Here is a 22825-nt window from a genome sequence, read left to right as displayed (position 1 = left end):
CAACAAGGCTGCAACCTGCGTCGTTATGTTCCGCACCTGATTTCCAATATGCTCCTTACTGCGACGGTGAGAAAAAGAATTTGGGGGGCTGCCCTAGAGTCTCTTTGCTTCTCCATGACTTCCACGGAGACACGATGGCCCCGAGTTTACCATTTTTATTCTAGAAGCTCTCCAGTGTGAAGAAGGAGAATTCTTCACTGTCTCGGGTGTCCTGGGACAATGGCTGAGTGGGGGAGCCACTTGGGGTAGCAGCCCCAAAGCCCTGGACTCCCCGGGTTCTGCATCATGATGAGGAGTAGACGTCTCTTTCAGGGATGCTCTAGCACACTGCGGATTTGGTGTCCGACTGTCGGACGCTAATGAGCTCAGCATTGCACTTAAGGCCACGCACGTGACTAATCCCAGGACCCCACCTTTGAGGATCTGCTTCCCAGGCTGGCACTGCTTCTGGTACCAGATGCCACCACAGCCAGGATCTATCAGGATCCTGCCCAGGCATTTCCGCAGGTGGGATTTAATACAAGGAATCGGTTGCTCGGGTAATAGAGGCTGAAAGCATGCGGAGAGGACACTGTGGCAAGCCATAAATAACACAAGTTGAAAACAACAACCCGTTCCGGAGCTGGGGACAGCAACGCTGAGGCTGAGCGACCGGGTCCTGGGAGCCCTGAGGGGGGCATGGAGCCGGGGAACAGAGCGCAAGGATGGCGTCTGCTTCAGGTCAAGCAACTGTTCACCTGTGAGGGACCCTGTGCCCACCGCCCCCCTGCCGCCCTGCCCCCTATCGTGGAAGGCAGCCTTTGCCTATCTGCTCCTCAGACATGTGCGTGCAGAGCTTGTCTGAGCCCGAGAGGGGAGAACAGAACCAAGACTGGGTGATTGGCCAAGGACATACAACTCGCTCTCCAGAAAGAAGAAAGAAGGAACTAAGTGAGTCCGGGGGATCCTGGAGCTGGGCAGTGGGGGTGAGGAAGCAGAGGGTTTTGAAAGTGGAAGTCTGCTGGGACAGGAACGTGAGGACACGAGCAGAGAGGACATTTTGAAGGCACTTTGCAGTGAACTGAGAACACATTTGGATCGAACTGAGATTGTTGTCCATTTTTTTTTTTTCTCCTGAGCCTCAGGTGCTGAGAGGGTCCCCCACGTTCGGCTCACAGCCAGCTCACGGGCACGCGGGTTCAGGCAGGACCCCCGTCTTCATTCTGCTCAGTGTTTTCTCTTCCACGCTGGGTCCCACCACCGTGCTGGCCTCACAGCTCGGCAACTGCAGCGACGTGTTTGATATATGCAACTAGACAGGTGCGTAACTTTGAAAAACAGGCAGTGTGCGCATACATAAAATAGATTAAAAGTTCATGTAACGTAGTGTGCCGTGAGTCTGATGTGGTTTCTTGCATTTTGCACAAAGCACCTGTATTTAAGCTTTTCCTTGTTGGTCGGTAGCTCCTGATCATGGGTCCTGGTTCCCACACGGAGCACCGAGTTATGGGTCCTGCAGTGTCCGTCAGTCCAGCCTGGTGGATAGACGTCCTGGCTGCCTGCAAACCCTGACATGCCCAAGGGCTCAAAGCCCCGTGTGGATTTCTCTATGGGATACAGGATGGGAATAGACCAGAGTATTTCTTTCCTTTTATTAAATCGAGATATAATTTACAAGCCGTAAAGTTTACCCTTATAAAATGTACAATTCAATGGTTTTCAGTATATTCACCAATATATATGCCTCACCCCAATCTAATTCCAGAGCACTTTTATTACCCCATAAAGAAACCCTGCACTCATTAGCAACCGTCGCCCCCTCCCACCAACCACGGGTCTACTTTCTGTAAGGATCTGCCTGTATTTCTTTGCCTTTAAAATTTTGTTTATTAACTTACTGACCTTCTGATGACAGAAGGTAAATTAACTAACATTTCAGTCCATAAACCATGAGCCTGTTTCTCTCCTTCTTCCTTTCTTTTTCTTTTTCTTTCTTTCTTCTTTTTTAATAATCCATTTCTCTCTGCGCTCCCCCTTCCCTCCCACTGGCATTCACCCGATGTTTGGGGTTAACTATGTGTGATAGTAACTGTGGCATCGAATTACACTTACGAAATGCAGAGAATTGTTTTGTGTACCTTTTTAAAAAGGGGTTTTCTTGGTGGTGGTGTTCTTTTTCTTCTTGTTGTTGGTGGTGGTGTTTTGTTTGTTTTTCTTTGTTTATTTGTTTGTTTTGCTTTGTTTTGGACTCTCCACACTCAACGTGGGGCTCAAACTCATAATCCTGACATCAAGAGTCCCACGCTCCTCTGACTGAGCCAGCTGGGTGCCCCTAATTTTTTTTGTACTTCTTAACTCTCCACAGTGGTATTTTCTATCACTTTGTACTTTCTCACTCAACTCCTTGGTTTGGGAGTTGGAGGGACAGGCTGCACAGTGGTCACGACCAGCTCTGTCTAAGTACCACCTCCCATGAGAAAGAGCCGGAACCCACCGGAGAAATTGTTGATTTTCAAGTCTGGGGCAGAAACTGTTGGAGGAGCACGTGGGACCCCTCTTCACGCCTGATGGCAGAAAAGTTGTCAGAGTCAACCAAGGTCCCATGACACGTGCTCAGAAAATAAATTTGAGATAATAGAGGTATTAGCTGCCATGCACTGGCAAACATCAGATAGATGTAAATTTGTGAGTTCATAGTAATACTGAAAAAACAGCTCATTCGTCAGGTGCAGAGGACCCTAGGGAGTGAAGGGCTCTAACCCGAAGATGGGAGGGAGAGCACGGGGAGACCTGAGGTTTGCTCGGCTTGGCTGGTGTGGACTGACCTCAAGGAAACCAAAGAGTTGGTGATGGGAAGTGTCTCCAGCGAATGAATGAACCAGAAGTCATGAAATTTCAATATCACAACTTGGAACTCTCGAAGGAATGGATGTCGGCCGGGGTCACCAGCAGCAGCAGACGTCACAGAGTGGGAGACGAAGGAGACTGTGTAACCGGCACCAGACACGCAGACGTCTTCTGGGAAACACTCCTGCAAACCCTAAATCCGACGGGGTGTGTAGATCTGCATTTACAGAAAGTACAGGGGTCGTCTGAACAGGCTAAACGCCATCGCGGGGCTGCAGTCAGCAGAAGTCTGCCTGTGGGAAGCTCTGGGACAAACATCCTGTGTTCTTCAACAAACCACGTCCAAGGGGCATAATACTTAAGGATAAAATGACAGTCCCCTTGGAATTTGCTTTACAAATCCTATTGAAGAGAAGCCATTTCCGGATGGAGGGAGGTTTGATGGACAAGCAAACTGATTGCAGAGTTTGCCCCTAGACACAGACACAGACACAGACACACACAGACACACACACACACACACACACACACACACGCGCGCGTGCGCAAACACACAGGCAAATACGCTGCTAAAAACCACTCACAGAACAACTAGGGAGAGGCACGCGCAGTGGCAGCCAGCACTGAGTGTGGAAAATCGCGCAATGAGCTCCTGATGGTGTGATGTTTCCAAAAAGGGAAAACCTGTATTTTTGAGTTGCAAACCATAATACTTAAGGATAAAATGACAGTTCCCTTGGAATTTGCTTTACAAATCCTATGACACGGGATCGGGGTGAGGGGGTGGATGCAGCTTCAGTTTTCGTGAAAGCTGGGGGGCTGTTTTGTTCCAGTTTTGTATACTTTAAATTTATATAATAAAATTAAAAACAAAAGGTCTCAGTCCAGACCCACCTTTCCTCACTGGAAGGCATGGACACTTCCTTAACCCACTTCTACCTTTAAGGCCCTCGCCCTTGCTGGGGAGGGTGGTGAAACCTCGGTTGTGGGTTTGGGAGAAGTGACTGGCTCACAGCACACACGTTGTTGTGGCTCTGCACGCCTGGCTTTGGTGGTGCCCAGTGGCTGGTGGCAGTGGGTTCTGGATGTCCACGCCCCCAGGGCCACACAGAGGCCACCGTCTGTGAGCATCTGTTGTTCTGTCCTCACTCGGGGCCAGTTCCCGAGGGACAAACACAACTGAGGGGAAACCAAGAATGAGGAAGGGCTTACTGGGCTGTATGGTATCCATGCACTAAACTTCCCTGAATGTTGCCAGGTGGTCTGCGGGGAGGCTGGACGTCTGCGGGAAGGCTGGACGTCTGCGGGAAGGCTGGACGTCTGCGGGAAGGCTGGACGTCTGCGGGAAGGCCGCCCCCCACATGCTCGTTCTTGTCTGGAATCGTCTCTTGCTGCGTTCTGCCATCCTGAGGTCTTGTTTTAGGGAATGTCAGCTTCTTTTCACCTGTCATCCCTTTGGTTGTGACTTTCTGGGAATGAACCGCTGCACACCACCAGGATTTCCATTCATTTCTTGGCCGTTTCCATGTGTATTTGCCCAAATACCTTGTTTTCAATATGCTGTTCTGTTGTCCGTTCTCCATGTTAGAAAGACCTCCCCTCAGTATCTCATGGGTCCGCATTCTTGTCACCGGTGTTCCACGTGAAAGAAAACCTAGTTTTATTCATCCCCAGACCCTCCCTTTTTACCCAGAGACGTGTGCCTTTCGAATCTTCACGAAGAGTCTGTCAGCACCGGGAGATCACAGACCCGGTCTGGCCACGGTCCTCGAATTGTTCTATAGTTGACACTCGCTGTCTTAAAAATCTACCTAGAGTGTCTTCTGCTGTGCTTGTGCACACGACGTGTGCTGATGATGGTGCTTTATACGTCGTGCCACGTGACGGATGGCTGTCTGAGTTACGCCTCGTGCGGTTTCCATTGGCTTAAATTTCTTCTCTGAAGGTTGGGTTTGTATTTTCCTGCTTTCCTGCCTGTCCTGCCACTTTTTATTGGATTGTAGACATTGTGCTCTTAAGTTATTGGGTGCTGGATTTTGTCTTGCTTCTTTAAATACCACACTTTTTTCTGGAATAAATTTCCTCACTATCTGCTTGATTTCTTTTCTTTTCTTTTTAAATGTTCGGTTTTAAGCTTTGTGAGGGTAGAGATAAGTGAACTGTGGTACAGACCTCCCGATAAGCAGTTTAATGCTGTGAAAGTCACAACCTCACTGAGCATCGGACGGTCTGGGACTGTGCTTGCTGTATCGTGTTCTGTGAAAAAGAGGAAAAGCCCCAGAACTGTGTATAAGAGGACCTCAACACTCCTGGTTTTAAATGCAGATGGAGTGTCTATAGATAAGAAAGTCTAGGAAAAATAGGAAGATTTCGGTCATTAGACATTTTTTGGAAAATTTCTCTCTTTCTTACATTGCTCTCCAGCGTGTGGATCTTATGTGTTAGAGGAAAAGTTAATACTCGCCAAATAAAACATGCTTGGACCCACACTCACCATGAACACAACTATGACGGGCAGCACGGAGCATTGGCAGGGACAGAGGAGAACCAGAACCACCTACGGTGCTGGCAGGAGTGCAGACTAGTGCAAACATATTCTACCCGTTAGAAGTAGGCACTGAAGCCACACGTGTGCTCCGTGAGCCCACGGCTGCACTTCTAGGAAGATGTTCCAAAGAAGGGGCATGCGGCCACGCTCCGAAGCCACCAGCAAGCATGTGTGCAGTGTGTGGTCATGATGTCCCAGAGGGCTGGCGCCCCAAAGGTCCACCCATAGTAAAGTCAGGGTACGTCTGTGCAGGGCACTGCCACCTGGGAACATGGAAAGCAGGGGTGAGTTTCTGAAATGCAGTGTGGAAAGGAAGAGTCCAGACACAAAGGAGCGCACGTTACGCACACATCAGGACAAAGGGAATCCGCCACGGTTGAAGTCAGGATCACGGTGACCCTTGGTGGTCAGAGCAGCCACGAGAAGAGGCTGTGGGGTGCCGGGCGCACTCTGCACGCATCGCCTTCCTTTCTGCTTACCCCGAGCCAAGCCCTGGAAAAGAAAAGTGCTAAGGAAGTGTTTGTTGAGTGATGGATGGGGTGGAGGGTGGAGAGACGACGCGGCCTTGACGCTCACAACTGTGGTTTCTGTCCGCTCCGGTCTGCTCTCCGGTCTGCTCTCCCGTCTGCTCTCCGGTCTGCTCTCCGGTCTGCTCTCCCGTCTGCTCTCCGGTCTGCTCTCCGGTCTGCTCTCCGTACCTTCGCCCTCTACGCGGAGATGACGCCGGATTCCCGTGTCTCCCTGGCCTACCCCGCATCCCTGTGTTATGGCAGAATCCGATCTGATACAGCGATGCTCCCATTTTGCCCCTGCCTGGACTTGGGAGTAAAGTCCCCAAATAACACCAGAGACAGCTGTCTTCTCCTTTACGCTTCAGAGCGAATGCTCAACCGCGTCTTCCACGCTTACGGAAAACACGCCAGGACAGAACCCCAAACAATGGGCTAGGGTGGGCGTAGTCTTCTCTACACTGGAACGCAGAGGAGGCGGAGATGACCTGCCCAATCTCCCCAGAGACACGGCGTTTTTGCTTCAAAGGATCCATTGAAGGAAAAGCCCAGTGGGGCTCCGGGGTGACGGCAGGAGTCCTTCCAGGAAGGGAGCGCCCAAAAGGTCTGTGTGTTCGGGGACATATTTCAACCACGTAGAGGCGAGGAGATGAGTGTGGTGTGAACAGGAAAGGTGCCTGGGGACCGTCACAGCAGACAGAGGGGGCAGAGGTGGGAGGCCCTTCTTCAAGCCCAGGAGGTGTGCATCCGGCAGTCACTCGTCACGAGGGTGATGGGGCTAGGACGAGAAAGCCAGCCTTCTTCCCCCGGCGCTGGTCAGAAAGAACAGCCCCAGGGAGCGTCTCTACAGGACGGCAGAGGTGGAGAGTGGCTCTCGGACGTGTGTCATGGTACAGGACAGGGAGCGGTGGCTGGGGGAGGGGTAGGAGGGCCGCCCTGTGTCTGCCTGTGGCCTATCGCACACGACCCACAGTCTCACTCAGGGACCCCGATCCCAGGCCCCGGCTGTCGGCCCCCACGACGGACTGGGAAGTCCTTCCAGGCCAGAACATCATGTGAGGGTCGTTGCCTTTTTCTCAACAAGACCTTGGGGAAGGTCGTTTCCACCGGCGTCCTGTTAGACCCTCCGTCCCTCACTGCTTAGGGCGATTTACTCCCGTTCAGGTTTTAGAGAGAAACACAAAGATGGAGAACACCCCGGCCACTCACCTCGAGCTCCGGAATGGCCGCCTCCGGCCACTGTTTCCGGTGCAGACTTCCCCGCTCACCGCACACGCTCCTCTGGCCGGGGACATCTTCCCCGAGTGTGGCGGGCAGAAGGCCGTGGGGGCGAGGACGAGCGCAGAGCCAGAACCAGACTCTGCGGACCCAGGCCTGGGCCCCGGGGCGCACGTGTGCGCGCTTCACCTGGAGGGTGCCCGGCAGCCTGGCCCCTCTCATTCTTGCCCCGAGAGTCCGTTCTCCTCAGGCCCCTCGAATCCCTACGGCGGCTCATGTGCAGACGTGCGGGGCCGGCTGGCACGTGCTGAGTGATGTCACTGTGGCCTGAGGCAGAAGGGGGATGTCAGATGGCAGAGGCGCGACCAAGTCCCAAGACCACGCCCGTGATTTGTGTTTTACACGTTTGGTTTATCTCCACCTTGATCTGAGCTCCTTTCCACGAGCTCCACGAGCTCCACCGTGGCCCGATACAAAGCGGCAGAGGGAGAGCTCGGGGAGCCGGAGATGGGAGCAGAGGCCGGCGCAGGCGAGAGCCGCCCACGTTCGCTCGTCTGATGGTTCCGGCCACGGCGGAGCGTCATTAAAAATGCACTTACGCATCCGAGTGTACGGATCGATGGTGGGTTACGGGAGGTGCCGAGCTCGAGACAGCAAGGAGTGTGAGCGGAACGGAGGAGGCCGCCGTCTGTCGGACTATCAGAGAAAGCGCTGTCGTCATGCCATCTCCCAGGCAGTTGGATCCGTGATGTCAACTGTCCCCCCGAGTTTGGAACGGTAACTCCGATTGGGGCACCCCGGGTTAATGCACGGGGCCGAGTCACATCCCGCTAACGGACTCGACGGAAATGCCCGAGGGGACCCAGAGGAAGTGATTGGCCACACCCTTCCCGCAGGCAACAGCCACGTCCACCTTCTCTGACGTAGAATCTCACTTTTTCTAAGTGTCCCTGCAGCATCAAAAGTTTACTTTATGCAACGAGAAGCCCGCACTGAGGTCGTCTGAGAAATGCTCTTTGGTGTGCGCTGTCCCCGGGGACGGGAGACCTAGGGGAAGGCTGCGAGCGAGTCTGAGCTTCGGAACGCACAGCACGGAGCATGGGGATGGGGTCTTCTTGGTCTGACTCGTGCCAGCCTCACCTCCCTCAGCCCAAACCAATCTCCTTCCCTCCACGTTGCTCCTGCAAACCTTCCTGACCCGGGCCACAGAAGGCTGTCCCCGTGAGCACCTGACGGTCCCCTCACTCACGTAAGGGCTGAGCATGGAAGATGGACGTAGATGTCCGTTAGCCACGGGACAGGTGTGAGCACCCCGGAGGTCCCCTGGCTCCTGCCTTCTGTGGCCTCTCTGTCCCAGCCGTGCTCGCTCCCGCTGCTCTGTGTCCGAGTCCCAGCAGCGGACCCCGGAGCGGGGTCCAGACATGCTCTCTGCAGGTCAGACGGCTAGGGAGACACACGCACGCACCCTTTACTCTCTCCATCTGACCTCATAGGCTCCCGCGCTCCTGTTCCAGCAGATAAGGGACAAGGGGGAGGAAGGAGCTCGGCAACCGGAGACATCTGTGCCATGTGTCTCTTGGTTAACCCAGTCTCTGTGGAGTTAATTCTAAATTCAAAATTCAGATCTCTTACCAAGGCTGTTTCCTTGATTTGTCTCTTGTGTCTTTGCCCCTGCAACGCCTCCCCATGATGAAGGAGCAGGTGTGTGGGTGCTGCCGGGGTCCTGGGTGCCTCCTCGTGGGTCAGGGGATGTTTTCTGCCCCAGCACAGCCACTGTCTAGGGATTCTCACCCTGGTTTCCCTGGTGAGGACTTAGGTCTTTGTCATCCACCTTCTGGGGTGGCCACAGCTGTTACCACCTTGAGCTGCGTTCCTGAAAAGGAAAATGCACAGGAGAAGCCTGGACTCGATCTCTCTGCGTACAGACCGGCCAAGGTCCGGCTCTGACCCAAATGAGACCCCGGGTCAGGCGTCCGCCCTGCAGGCCGTGGCTGTGTGCTCGCTGCGGCCCTCCCCTTGGCTGGTGACCACCTGGTAGAGTTGGCTCCCTCTCCCCACCCCCAGGATCGGAGAGATGCTGGGCATGCGGTTACCCTCCGTGGTCCTGGGTGGCCGCCTACGGTACCTGCACCCCAGCTCCGTCGGCTGTAGCATCAAGACAGGGCCGACGTCCATCCGGCAGGGTGGTGCTGACGATCACATGAGCGGGGCCTGAAAAGTGCCGAGAGCAGGGTCGACACATAGCGAGCCCTCGGCCAGGCATCCTCCTCGAGACAGTGGTCGCCTCTGGGGGAGCAGAGTGGGGGTAAACACATACACAGACGGGAGCGGAACTGTGTCCCCCAACCCGGGATTCACATGCTCAAGTCCCAACTCCCAGTTTCCCAATTTAATTGGAAGTAAGGGTGTGGTGGATGCTGGGAATTAAACTGGGATCATACTAGGGAGGGTTGGGCTCTAATCCTAAAGGACCGGTAAGGGGGAAATTTGGACGCAGCGACACTTGGCCAGGGAAGACACCGTGTGAGAGTGAAGGCAAAGATTGGAGGGCTGCAGTAGGAATGAAGGAACGTGCTCAGCTTCCAGCAAACCACCAGGAGCCACGAGAGAGGCCGGGAGCAGGGAGAGAGGCCGGGAGCACCCTGTCCCCCCGAGCCTCAAGGAGAACCAGCCCTGCCAGCCCTCTGATCTCCTACTTCCAGCCTCCGGAGCTGGGAGGGAACACTTCTCTGTTGGTGAAACCCTCGGTGTGCTGCCGTATGACAGCAGCCCTGGGGAAGACTCACACACAGTCACTCGAACTTCACCGATGCCTGTGGGCTTCATTATCCCTGTTCCCCAACGGACCCTCCTGTGAGCTGGTTGTGGGGCCGCTGCTGACGGAGACACAGCCTCTCGGTTCCTCCTGATCTCGAGTCCCGACGCAGCGTTCGGGACTCGTAGTCATGGCGCAAGCCCTCACCAGCCGAGTCCACGCTCATGCTCAGCCCAGGATCAAGTGTCTGGGAGGTGATGCAAAGCGAGACCCTGCCGTGCGGGGCTTAGGCGCCTGCAAGCCGGACTCCACGTCTCTCCCGGTGGACAAACTTTCCCAGTCGGTGGCCTGGTGCCCCCCACCATCTCAACTCGTACTGGAGCCTCCTTGGGTCTCACTCCATGGTCACCTCTCCCCCTGGACCCTCAGGCAGGGGACGGCAGCCTCTGTCACTCAGACCACTGTCCCCCACGCCCTGCCCCCAACAGAAGATGGACTTCGAGAAGGGGTCCAGGAAATGTCCAGCGCCTGGACCAAAGTTTCCGCTGGAAGTCTCGTGTCTTGACTAATGAGTACTCTAGTTTGAAAAACAATCCTGAAGACTGGCTGCACATCAAAATGACGGGCAGTTATAGGCACTCAATGGACATTTGCTGCATTTAATGGGATTGAATTTCCGAGGAGCTGGACATTTCCTCCATCAAATATCCAATATGCCCTGATCGTGCACGGGAGGGGGATGCGGTAGCCAGCTCTGGAGCGCGCGGCCAAAGACAGAGGACGTTCGTGTCATGGACAGAGACAACTGGGACCGGGCCTTCCCGAGAAGCCACTTGGGTGTTCCCGTTAGTGCGGCCCGTTGGGGAAGGGTCTCGCCGGGCACTCACAGAAGCCGGGTCTTCAAGCGGACATAACGCATGCTGACAGACAGCTCCTCAGTGACCGTGAGGTCCCGCCGGGTTTCCTCCCTCCCCCGCACAGCCAGGGCTCTGTGCGGGAAGGACCAGAGATGAAGGCAGTGACTGTCCTAGACCCCCGAGGTCAAGCCAAGGTCGCATCAAGACGCTGGCATCTGCTTTTCTTCAACTGCTTCTCACCTGGGAGGGAGTGGCGGAACTGGAGAGGCTTTGCCATTGGACCGGGGCCGTATGTGGTCCCCTCTAGGCTTTCCTCTAGGAGGAAAACCATCCAGGCCCCTCCGAGCTCCCGTCTGCCCTCAGCCTGGCTTTTCTGAAAGTCGCCGTTGCAGCTGATGGCTGAGATCAGTCAACAGGGGAGCAAGGCAGCTTGGGGGTCCAGGGTGGCGCACATCTGCGGACGGTCTGCTCCGTCTGTAAGCGCCGGGTCGCCAGGTAAAAAACAGGAACCCGGTTCAACTTGAGCTTCAGAGAAGCAGCAAATAATTTCCTAGTGTAAGTATATTCCAAATATCGTATTTTTACTTGGCTCTTTCTCGGAACCCTGAGAGGCATACTGTGCCACATTGAGTAGAACGGTGCCTTCGGTCGACCCCTTTGTGCCCGTGGCTGGACGTGACTGGACCCTCCTCCAGGCCCTGCCCGGGCGGGTCTCCACCCGTCCTTCCAGCGTGCAAGAGGGACACGAGCTGTCCGTGCTCCTGCGAGAATCCGTACGAGGAGGGCTATGGTGCGTCCGCGCGCTGGTCTGTGTGTGCGGTCCCTTGTCCCCGCCTCCCTGCTCCGTCCTTCCTCCGGTGTTTCCTTCCTGGCCGCCAGCCACGCGGGGGGCCCCTGTGCAGGAGCTGGGCAACACCCGCTCCTCGCTGGGCGACCGGCCGGCAGCCGCTCCACACCGGCAGAAATCGTGCGAAGTAATGTCCGGTGGTGACCTGCCCGGAGCTCCTTTCCTGGCTGCTGACGGCTCCCAGACGCCCTCACTCTGGAGCATTTCCTTGCAGACAGGAGAACCCGGGCAGCCTTCGTCCCCCGCGACGTCGCACAGAGTCCTGCCAGAGCCTGCCCACACGGATCGTGAAAGGCCACCACCTTGGCCTCAAGGGGGCTGAACTCTGGAGTGCAAACGCCTTACCTGTGGGGGCTGCTCCTGGCCAGCTCTCCGCCGCGCCCCATCCTGCTTCCCGAACCCCGTCATCCTGCGCCTTGTTCCCCATCTTGCTCCCTGAGCCCCATCTGCTCCCGGAGTCTCATGGTCTTGCGTCCTGACCCACATCTTGCTCCCCAAGGCCTGTTCTGCTCCCCGAGCCCCCTCAAAAGCAATCCCTTCTTCTCAACAGATCTCTTGAAGGAGAAGCACCAGGCTCTGCTAGGGGACAAGCCCCTAAGACTGTCCCTCATTTTCTTGATTTGGAAGCAGCGTGACGTATTTGATCCTATTTGCTTTCGAAAGGTGGGTAAGAGGGGGAGAGAGTGCGCCGAATTACCCAGGGAAGAAAACCGACCTCGAACAAGTTGAGGACTGTGTGTGAGGGCGTCAGCAGGCCGGCTGACTCCGGAATAAGAGTCGGAGCCTCCGAGCCCAGAAGGATGTTTCTCCCTGAGTGAAACACTCCCAGCCGTGGGCAGTGGGACCGGCGTCTCCGGCAGCCCTCCCCGAGCGCCCTGCAAGAATCCCGGTTAATTTGCAGCCAGTGCCTCCGAGCAAAGAGCTCCCCCCCTGCCCCCCGCCCCCCTGCAGAGCCCACAGTGGGCTCTCAGGAAGGGAGCCTGTGCTGGTGGGTCCGCACTCTTCCGATGCGATGAAGACGCAGACGTTCTATCTCAAACCATGCTCCAAAAGACTAAGAGAAAAGATCTGCTTTTCTCCAGGGGGCAAAGGCAGAGAGCTGAGAGATGGGGTTTAGGCCCAGGATGGGGGGTGCTGGCGGCGTGCAAGCCTGAGATGGTCCTGGGGGAGAGGAACGGACGCACCCATTCAGTGTCCACCGAGAGGGACCCCCACGGCCTGGAGTTGCAGGAGGCGGCGAGTGTGCAAGGGGCTGGGCTCCGGCTCTGTCCCTCGGAGCCCCTCTGGGTGTGTGGTCTCATCCACTGGGCAACAGCCCAGCCACGGAGGCCCCGGGACTTCCCGGGACAGGCCTGGGGTGTGTCATGGCCTAGTCCCTGCTCAGCTGGGAGGCCTGGTTCAGGACACGCCACCCCCCACCCGCCCCATGCCTCGGTTTCCTCCTCTAAATTTGCTTTCTTCCCCAGGGCTCCCTCACCTGCTACGGCTTTCTACACATCAGTCAGTTGTCACAAAGTAAAACGGAGTTAGTCCTGTCTCACCAGCCACATTTCTAGGTTATGAAGCCGCGAGTGGTGGACGTTGAACAGAAAACAAATCCAGACTCCACAGGGAGACGCTTGATTCCAACGGCAGTGACAGTGTGGGGCGTGCGGTGGGGAAGGAGGTCCTGGAGGGGGGCTGGTGTGGGCTGTGGGGAGACGCCGCCTCACGGTCCGCCTGGGGCTCGGCAGGGGGGCGGCCCGACCGAGGAGGGGACGGTCTGACCGAGGAGGGGACGGTCCAACCGAGGAGGGGACGGTCCGACCGCATGTGGCCGAGCGCTGTAGCGGGGTGCGACCCCGGGCTGTGCAGGGCCCTGAGAGGGAAGAGGATCCGGAGAGGTTCGGTGAACCTGCACAGGAGCCCAGGGCCCAGGTGAACGGCAGCCGTGTGTCTGGTCTCTCCGTGCGGGCGGCCCAGCGTTCGGACAGTCCCCGTCCCGGAGCTTCTTCAGTCCATGCGGCTCCGGGAGAGGCGACAGGGATTCCTCCATGTGGATCCAGCCGGGGCACAGGCCCGCCAGCCCACGTGCAGCATCTCCCCGTCCCGACCGCTCTGCAGGCCGCAGCGCTGGGTTAACTCACCTGCGGGGTCGACCCTGGGCCAGGCCCACCTCCCCCACACCGGGGCGCCTGGAGCCTGTGAGCCCGGCGGTCATCCACCACCGAGCCTCTGCTCCCGTGGCCAGGGGTGTGGACTCTGACCCCTGAGAACCTCCCTCTGCACCTCGCGGCCCCTACGGGCCACACTCCAAGCCTCACCCAACGCCGCTAGGACTGAGCTCTTGCACCAGGAGCCCCTGGGCAGTGTGGGGGGCTCCCCCGGACACCCTGCGGAGACAGCCGGCCGAACCGTGATGGGGCCTCCCCTGGGGCTAGACAGCATCCCTGAAGGAGACAAAATGGACCTTGTCCCAACCCACACGGTCAAACCTCGTCCCCTACCCTCCCAGCCTGCCTCCGGAATTCCGGATTCCCCCATGACCCACCCCCACACCGAGTCCCTTTCTTTCCTCCCCTTCCCATGCCCCATGGTCCGCTTCGGCCCCCGCTCCGTTCTCCCACTGGCACCTCAGTCCCTCTGTCTTAGCTCGGTCAGCCCAGCACGAGCCCGAGCCTCTCTCCGAGACAGTGAGCCCTGGAAAAGCCGTCTTGTGGCCCTTCACCACTGCCCGGTGTGGTTTTTCTCCGACAGCTAGGTGTCCCTGCGTTGGCAAAGCCACCTCAGACCTCCACGGGGCCCCCAGAGTCCCTCCCTCGGGCATATCCAGCCGCAGCAGCGGGAACACTGGCCGGGCTTTCCTGCAGGTGCCCCGTGGGCAGCCCTGGGAGGCTCTCCCAGGACGCAGAGCCAGGGCACCCCCTCTACCTCGAACCAAAGTACAGGCAGGTCCGTCTGACCCTTCTCCAAGCTGCTCGTAGGATGTGAGTAACCATGTCAGGCGCCAAGTGGGGTTGGCTCTCACGGGATGTGGACTTTGCCTAATGACGATCCCCATGTGACACTGAGCTTGTTTGCTTAGTTAGCTGGTTGGCCAATTAGTTAGTTAAGGGAGGTGAGACCCTGGGGGCAGAGTGCAGTGCGGGGATCTTCTGAATCCAGCGCGGAGGTTGGGGGCTTCTAGAGGACACACCTGTGTGGGATACTTCCCCTGCTTCCTCCAGGGAAACCTCACACCCGAGCCTCCTGCAAGGGGCTGTCTCCCGGAACACACTGCAGACCTGCCCCACAGGCCCGGGAGGGCACTCGCCCCGGCCGGCAGGCAGAGCCAACCTGCGAGACGGTGCCGCTCGCTTGGGCGTCCCGTGCTCATCTCTGGGCGCACCTGTCTGGTCTCCTGGGCTCCTTAATGTAGTGTTGGAGGCAGATGTCAGACAGCTGTGATCGACGCCTCTTCCTTCCATTGTTTGCCTAATTTCATTTCAGAAAATCGCGGATGGGGAGAGAGACGCAGAGCAGAGACGAGCTCCCAGCTCGTTCTTTCAAACAGTCATGATTGGCTAAGCACAGTGTGCTGGTGCCTTTTATTTAATTTCCAAGTTTGCGTTAAACCCAAGAGCTGCGGTTGGCGGCCTGTTTCCCCAGGTTTCCAATAGGCATCGGGCAGTGGAGTTAGGAAACTCAGCGGACGTGGACACGGCTCCCTGTGGTCGGCTGGCTGGAAGGGCTTGGCGAAGTCCATCAGTCACCCCCGAGGCGCCCAGATGCTTCTGTCTCCCTCACATCTGAGACCCCCCACCTGCTGCAGAGTGCTGGGGTGCTGACGCTGCCCGGTGTTGCGGGACAGACGGCGCTAGATGGAAGTGTGCCCCAGGGTCCTCGGTGACACTGGGCTCACAGGGCTTGCCCGGTCAGAGGGGGACCTCCCACGGTCGCAGACACCGTAGTAAACGAGAGACCAGGTCTACCAAGCAAATCTCATTTCTGTGGCTGTAAGTGGTTTAAAGAAGATGAACAGTGTGCTGGCAGACATCGGCATGGCGGGAAGGACAGACAACGGCCGTGCAGAGACAGCCTCTCTGGGAGGATGCGCTCCAGGCGAGGCCCGGAAGTGGCTCGTGGCAGGTGTCAGCCTGGCCGGCTCTCCTGTCCTGCTTCTTCCAACAGGTCCTAACCTGGACGTCCCCGCGTCGGTGTTCTGGGGAGGTGCTGAGTACCTGCCGTCAGCTGACTCTCAGTGAAGCGGGTTATGTTCGGGTATGTCTGTGGGCCACCCCATCAGCTGGAGGGTTGACCCTGGATTTCCCCAAGAAAGGGGACATCACGCCTCAAAACTGTGGCCTTGGCTTCCGCCGGAACCCATCGCCTGTGAGCGCCGTCCTTCAATGCCTCGCTTTTAATTCTTTTTACTTATACTTCTATTAATTCTGTGTTTTTTCTTTATATTTTATTTTATAGTAAGTGTGTGCATGATGCACACGTCCTCTCCTGGTGGTTCTGTTTCTCTGATGGACCATGACTGATTCTCACATAGAGACTGCGTCTCCGCCGGGGTTTATTCCAGGCACAGTTTGGGTAACCCGGGTTCACCTGGGGCCTCAGCCGCTCAGACAGACGCGCTGGAAAGCTCCACCCTGGCCTCTCCCTCCACCCTGGCCCTCTCTCCGGACGCTACAGCCCTGCAGTCCGGGAACCAGCTGGACGTGACAGTGTGGACGCTTCTGGGTGTCTCGGCCTTGCCGTGTTGTCCACGAGACAAGGAAACATTCCCCTGCTGGGACTTTCTCCTGTGGTCTTCCTCTCTTGTCTTCTTTTTAACTCATGTCACACACACACACACACACACACACACACACACACGCAGGAAAGCACACAGATCATAAGCACACAAGTGCCGACTTCAACAAACTTTCACAAAATCCGTCCTCTGCTCCGACCCAGGCCGTCACACCCCCAGGGCCCCAGACACCCAGGCCTCGTCCAGCCGCGACCACGACCACCCTCCTCTTTACAAAGTCACCGCCTTCTGACCACTAGTCCCTGTGGTCAGCTTTCACCGGCTCAGAATCCTATAGAAGTTGGATCATATGGTCAATTTTCCTCTATGTCTGTCTTCCATTCCGTGTTATGTCTGTGGGAGTCTCCCCTGTGGTTTTGCAGATTCCTGGTACAGTCATAGTCTTACGGCAGAGCGCACGGTTTAGGTAAACATTGCACCGCTGGTGGATGGTGGGGCTGTCTCTGGGCTGGGGCCATCACCCGTGATGCCGGGCGTCTCTTCTACACGTGCCTTTGGTGCAGAGTGTATGGGGCTCTATAGGGAATAGTGTCGGCATTACCGAGGGCAACGGTTGGATTCACCATCAGCATGTGTCCATCCGCAGTAGCCAAGCCGTGAGATCTAACACCCGTGCCGGCTCTCCTCACCAACGCTTGGTGATGTCTGACCATGGAGGTTCCACTCTTCGGGGTCTCGGCAGCGGTGTCACACTGCGACCTGCAGTGGCCCCTCCTTGATGACCGATGAGCGTGGACTCTGTTCCGCAGATGGCCCGTCTTCAGGACCTGGTCTTTGTGCCACACCCGTTCAGCCCCTCCACCGCGTTCCTGCGGAGTGTGTCCGGTTCCTCCTTGCTGGTTCCGGCGTCCTTGGCCACCAGTACTGTGACATCTGCTCGCATTCAGGAGTTTGCCTGTTTGCTCTTTTGAGTCTCTCGACGAGCCCACGTTCCTCATTGTGATGCGGCCATCCATCCCTCTTCTGCACAGTTACTGCCTTTTGCGTCCGGCCCGAGGACTCTCTGCCAACGGCACGTCACTAAGATACTCTCCTAACGCGTCCTTTTTCCACACTCAGATTTACAGCCCTTCTGGAAATCAATTTTGTGTGTGATGGGAAGAGGACGAGGCTTATTTTTTCCATATGCATATCCGATGGACTCAACATCATTTATCGAGCGGACGTTCCCCCACGGGTCCGGACCACCGCTACTGTAAATGACTCGTCTGTAGGACGCGAATCTGGATCTGGATCCCTTCCCTCCGACGGGTCTACTTGTCTGCCCTTGCCTTTCAACACTAACTTCATCACCAGAGCTTTACAATAGATCTGGATTTCTGGAGCGGTAATTCACTGCATCCTTCCCTAAGATGGTCTATTCTTGGTCCTTTCCATTTCCATATATGTTTTAGAATCAGTTCAGAATGATTTTGAGAATCCCTCTTTCCAAAAATATGTTGGCCAAGATTTTAAGATTATATTAAACCTATAGATCAAATTGGAAAGAACTGGTATTTCACTACGGGTATTTCAATCCATTATTTTGATTAATTTCTACAAGGAGTATTTTGTCATTTTCTGTGTAGAGATCGTCCCACGTAATGAGTTACTTTTGGGAATTGAGAATCATCCAATCATGGTGAATGGTATCTGTTTCAATTCTATTTTTCAATCTGTTTTTAGATTTTTATGTTTCGTTGTAGTTAGAAGGAAAATTGAGCTCTGTGCGTGGGCCTTACATTTTGTTGAATTTATTTATTAGTCATCCCGGTTTGTCCATCGAAACCTTAGAATGCAGAATGTACAAAATGTGTTGTCTGCGGACATTTAGCCCAGGCTTGCGGCTGTCATTTCTTTTTCTTGCTTCGTTGCAGTGGCTGCGACTTCCGACGCATTTTCAAATGGAAGTGATGGTAGTTTGTTTTGTCCTCAACATCGGGTAAAGATCATCCCCGCTTCGTCACTGTGGGTTTTTTTGATGGTTTTTGTTAAGTTAAGAAAGTTCCCTTGAATACCAAGTGTGCTAAGATTATTAATTTTTTAACCATGAATAGGAGTTGTGTTTTATCCAATGTCTTTGATCTATCTAATGAGACAATCCTACAAATTCTCTTCTTTGGTTCTTAGGGTGACTTACAATGACCTATTTTCCAATGTTACCTTTGAATCTCTTCTACCTGACATTCCTGGAATAAACACACCTGACCTAGCATACCCCATCTATTGTTCTATGCCATGGACTTGAGTCTCTATTACCTTCTTTGGGGATTTTCACAACCATGTGCATTAGAGACCTCGGCCTCTGTATTAGTTTCCTATTGTCGCAGTAACAAATTTCTAGGAACCTGATACCTTAAAAAACAGATTTATTAGCTGATGGTACTGGGAGGGCAGATGTCTAAACTCAAGCTGTCGGCAGACTGGTTCTCTCTGGAGGCGTCAGAGCAGAATTCATCTCCTCGGTGTTTCAGTTTCTAGAGGCCCCCTGCCTTCTTCGGCTCCTGGCCCTGTTCCCTCATCTCTCCAACTTCTTGTCTGTCATCACAACTCCTACTACTGATCCATCTTCCTGTCTTTCTCCTGGGACGGCCCTCGTGATTACCTTAAGCCCACCCAGACGATCTGGGAAAATCTCCATAGCTCAGGGCTTAACTTAATCACATCTGCAAAGTCCCTTTTACCATATGAGGTAACATACGCACAGATCCAGGGATTAAGAAGATGGAGATATTTCTGGCAGTAGAGGGGGTATAATTCAGTGAGTACAGTCCCCATACAACCTTTATCTGTAAAGTGCATGTAAGGTCTTGTTATCAAGAAGGCTCTGGCCTCATCAAGACAATTGAGAAACGCTTCCTCTCTTTCTGGCATATTAGAATCTTGTATATTTCATTGTTGGGCTAATGATCAGAAGAAGTCAGGGGTATATAGGCCTGGAGGAACTTTTTTGGTATGGATAAATTTCAGTTATAGATTATCCAACATTTGAACAAATCCAGAACTCTTTGGATTTCTCTCTTTCTGCTTGAATCCGTTTTGGCTGATTGCAGTTTTGATACAAAAGTTTACTTCCTTTTCTTTAATTTCTGATTTAATTTTTATTTTGTACTCGGCTATCATTTTAAGTTTAATTTACCGTGCTTTGCCTCAACTACTTGAAATGGATATTTAGGTTGGTTCTGAACCAATACAGATGAAGTCGGCAGATCTGGTACAGGCAGAGCTGTCGGTGTAACCCGTGTACCTTTCACTGTGGTTAGGAAATCACATGCGTGATCAGAGATTTCCTAACTTCCGTTTGCAGCTTTTGTTCTTTGATCTATGATTCATTTAGAAATGTGTTGCTTGGGTTTTTGTGTGTGGTTTTTTTTTTTTTTCCTATTTGGAAATGATCTACTTATTATTATTCTTTTGCTGTCATTGGCTTCCAGCTCAACTCTGTTGTGGTCAGAGAATGCCGTAGGCCTAATTTCAATCATTGGATCCTTTTCTGAGACTTGCTTTGTGGTTCAAAGTAGGGGTGATTTTAGTAAATGTTCCATATGCAATAAAAACGTAAAATATACATTTGTTGGATGCATGTATTTCTGCATTTATCAATCCCATTACATTTATGGATTATATTGTCAAAGTTTTCTCTACAGTAACTGATCATTTTGTCGTTTTTGCTTTTAGTTGCAGAGTGAAGTCTGTGAAGATCCCCCATAATGACTGTTTCCTTGTCAATTTGTGGCCTTTGCTCTAGCAGCAGTCCTCACGAGTACTGGGAGGCTATGTTCAGAGGTGACAGTATTTTTAGAATTTTCATCTCCCCAGAGGAGTGACCCTTTAGTGGCTATAATTTTTCTTTTCCTACTGGAAGTCCTGTGTGCTTCCAAACTGACTGTGTCTGATACCCCACGGCTACCTCGTTTTGTCATTATTGTAGTTTGCATGATTACGATGATTATTAGCTATATTTGCATGGTACATCTCTATCCATTTTTTAATACCAACTTTCCTGTATCTCTAGTTTTTTTTGTCAGAATATATAGTGTATATTCTTCTTTAGCATGAAAATCTTTCTGTATTAATCAATGTACTTAGTCTATTTATATATGATATAAACGCTGATAGGTTTGTCGGAATTTTCTGTCTTATTATTTCCACATACCACATCTGATCTGTGTTTCTATTCCCTATTTTTTTTTTTAACCATTCATTCCCCTTCTCTTCCCACTTACTTACTCTTCCTTTTACTACGTGCTCAGTGACTTCCTGTGGCTTAGTATTTGCATTCTCGACATGCCAGTTTCCAGGGTATTATATCATTTCTTGAACATTGAAACTGTATGATACATTACTCTTTCTTTACTTCTACACCATTCTTGTCTTATATTTGAATAATATATGTATGTATGTATGTATGTATATTTATTATTATGTTACGTTAGTCACCACACAGTGTATTATCAGGTTTTGATGTCGTGTTCATGATTCATTGTTGCATATAACATCCAGTGCTCCATGCCATACGTGCCCTCCTTAATACAATTCTCACAATATCACAATATATAATTATAAGTGCAGTTATACATATAATTTATATATGTTCAGTTTCTGCATTTCTATGTCTCCACTGCAAGCCACTTTGTTTTCTACCTGAACAACTTCTGTGGTGTTCCTGGAGAAAGTTCTACTAGTGCAGAATTCAGTAATTATCTAATTACATCGTCATTTTACCTTTACCTTTGGAACATGGTCTGGCGGCGCACAGAACTCTGGGATGGGAGCTCTGTGTGGATGATGTGGCCTTGTCTTTGGGATTCTGATGTTTTAGTTGAGCCCTTTTTCTTATTATTGGTTTTTCAAGGTGATGCATTTTATTTTCTCTGACGATTTTTGAGATTTTTGTCATCAATTTCAATTTTATAAGTTAAACCCAAATACATCTCTGTGCATTTGCACACATTTGATGTTGGGGGTTGAATATGGGAGAAATATTAGGCATTTTTTTCTTTTTTCTTTGATTTTCTGATTACTTACCTATTGGACTTTTTGTCATGTCTTTGGCTGCCACCCATGCTCTCTTAAAATATTTTCCATCCTTTTCTCCTAGATGCTCGCAGCTAGATATTTTTTGCTAAACCATCTTCTCATTATTCATCCCCTTCTGAATGTGTAATATTCATTTATTTGTTTTTTTAGACCTATTAATGACTATACATAAAATGTCTGGTAACTTAGTGCCTTAAACATTTTAAATTTCACATTCACATCACAATTTTATTTAAATTCCTTATGCTCCCTTTGACATCGCTGTCTCTGTCCTGACTCAAGGGACACTTGAGCCGATGTTGAGAGACTCCTCTGAAGCACGTTGCCTAGACTTCCGGCAAAGCTGCATTCAGAATGTTTAAGGTCACATGATACACTATTAATGAAAACCCTCTCTAAATCTCATATACTCAGTTGCATAATATTAGTGGAGTTGCTTATTCATCATCTAGATGTAGTTTTAGGATCTCTACAAAATAACCCCCTGGCTCTTGTTTTTTATTATTAATTTTTTCTATTGTTAACTGAGATATAATTTACTTACCATAAAGCTGTCATTTTAAATTACTTCATTTTTTATATATTTAGCTATTCTTATGAAATTCTCTATCTTCTCATTCATCCATATTCTTAAATTTTAGTAAATTTAGAGTCTATACAAAATGACTTCTCGACAAGGAGATTTGTGGATCTGTTTCTAATATTTGTTTTGTCTCTTTTCTTCGTTTTCTTGGCTTTATATTCCAGGCTACTATGCCTGCAAATTTCTGTTGCATGTCAGACATGGCATATAAAAATCATATAGATAATTTGGTGGTACTCTTTTTCTTCAAAAAAAAAAAAAAAAGCACTTACTATTTCTTCTGGCAGGCTTTTATGCTGGGGCTAGTTCCAAGCTATGAACTCATTTATTTGGAGCTGGGTTTCAGTGTTTGCAAATTTTGGTCTAGTTTTGGCTTCTTCTTACTCTTCTGTAGCCCCTCCAGAAATTCTAAATGAATGTTTGGATTATATTCTAGGGCTTCTCTCTTTAAAGGGTCTGAAAAATAAATTATATCTCCTGGCCATTTAAGAGTTCCAAAAGCTCTGTTCGGCTTCTTATTCTCTCAGCTGTCACTTAAAAATCTAACACATGAGCAAATCCGAACGCGGTCATAGCTGCTGCAGGTCAGCACTCCCCTCCCTCCTCACCCACGCCTAATGTCCTGGCCGCAGAGTGGAAAAACCAGTAACTTCTAGGGTAGGCAGTGTGCTAAGCAGAATTGGGGATTAACAGCTGGCTAGAAAACTTTTCTCCATAAAGAACTCCAATTCTCTTGGTGCCCCTCGACGCGCAAATACCTTTGCTATGGGGCCATTTTCTTGTTCAGGTGGAAGCATGGATTCACCTCTCCTAATTATTGTATGGCTGATGCCCTCTGAAGTTTGCTTCTAGGTTCAGCTCTGGAAAAGCTCACTTGGAGTCC

At 52.3% G+C, this 22825-nt stretch overlaps 2 long non-coding RNA genes across 4 annotated transcripts; both read right to left on the bottom strand.

Moving 5' to 3' along the window:
* Positions 1 to 5194: 5194 nt before the first annotated feature.
* LOC132019107 (uncharacterized) lies at positions 5195 to 6292 on the bottom strand. The gene is made up of 3 exons (XR_009404704.1): positions 5951 to 6292; positions 5723 to 5866; positions 5195 to 5637 (listed from the first exon to the last, which is right to left on the bottom strand). It is a non-coding gene; the product is annotated as an uncharacterized LOC132019107 (long non-coding RNA).
* Positions 6293 to 13164: 6872 nt separating this feature from the next.
* LOC132019106 (uncharacterized) lies at positions 13165 to 14552 on the bottom strand. 3 transcript variants are annotated; one of them, XR_009404702.1, is made up of 3 exons: positions 14471 to 14546; positions 14173 to 14306; positions 13165 to 13989 (listed from the first exon to the last, which is right to left on the bottom strand). It is a non-coding gene; the product is annotated as an uncharacterized LOC132019106 (long non-coding RNA). The 3 variants fall into 3 exon arrangements; XR_009404703.1 differs by lacking the exon at positions 14173 to 14306 and having other exon boundaries at positions 14471 to 14552; XR_009404701.1 differs by lacking the exon at positions 14471 to 14546 and having other exon boundaries at positions 14173 to 14458.
* Positions 14553 to 22825: the final 8273 nt, after the last annotated feature.

The sequence above is a fragment of the Mustela nigripes genome, chromosome 6, assembly GCF_022355385.1.
Source record: "Mustela nigripes isolate SB6536 chromosome 6, MUSNIG.SB6536, whole genome shotgun sequence".
Classification (NCBI taxonomy): Eukaryota; Metazoa; Chordata; class Mammalia; order Carnivora; family Mustelidae; genus Mustela; species Mustela nigripes.
This window is presented reverse-complemented; position numbering and strand designations above follow the sequence as displayed.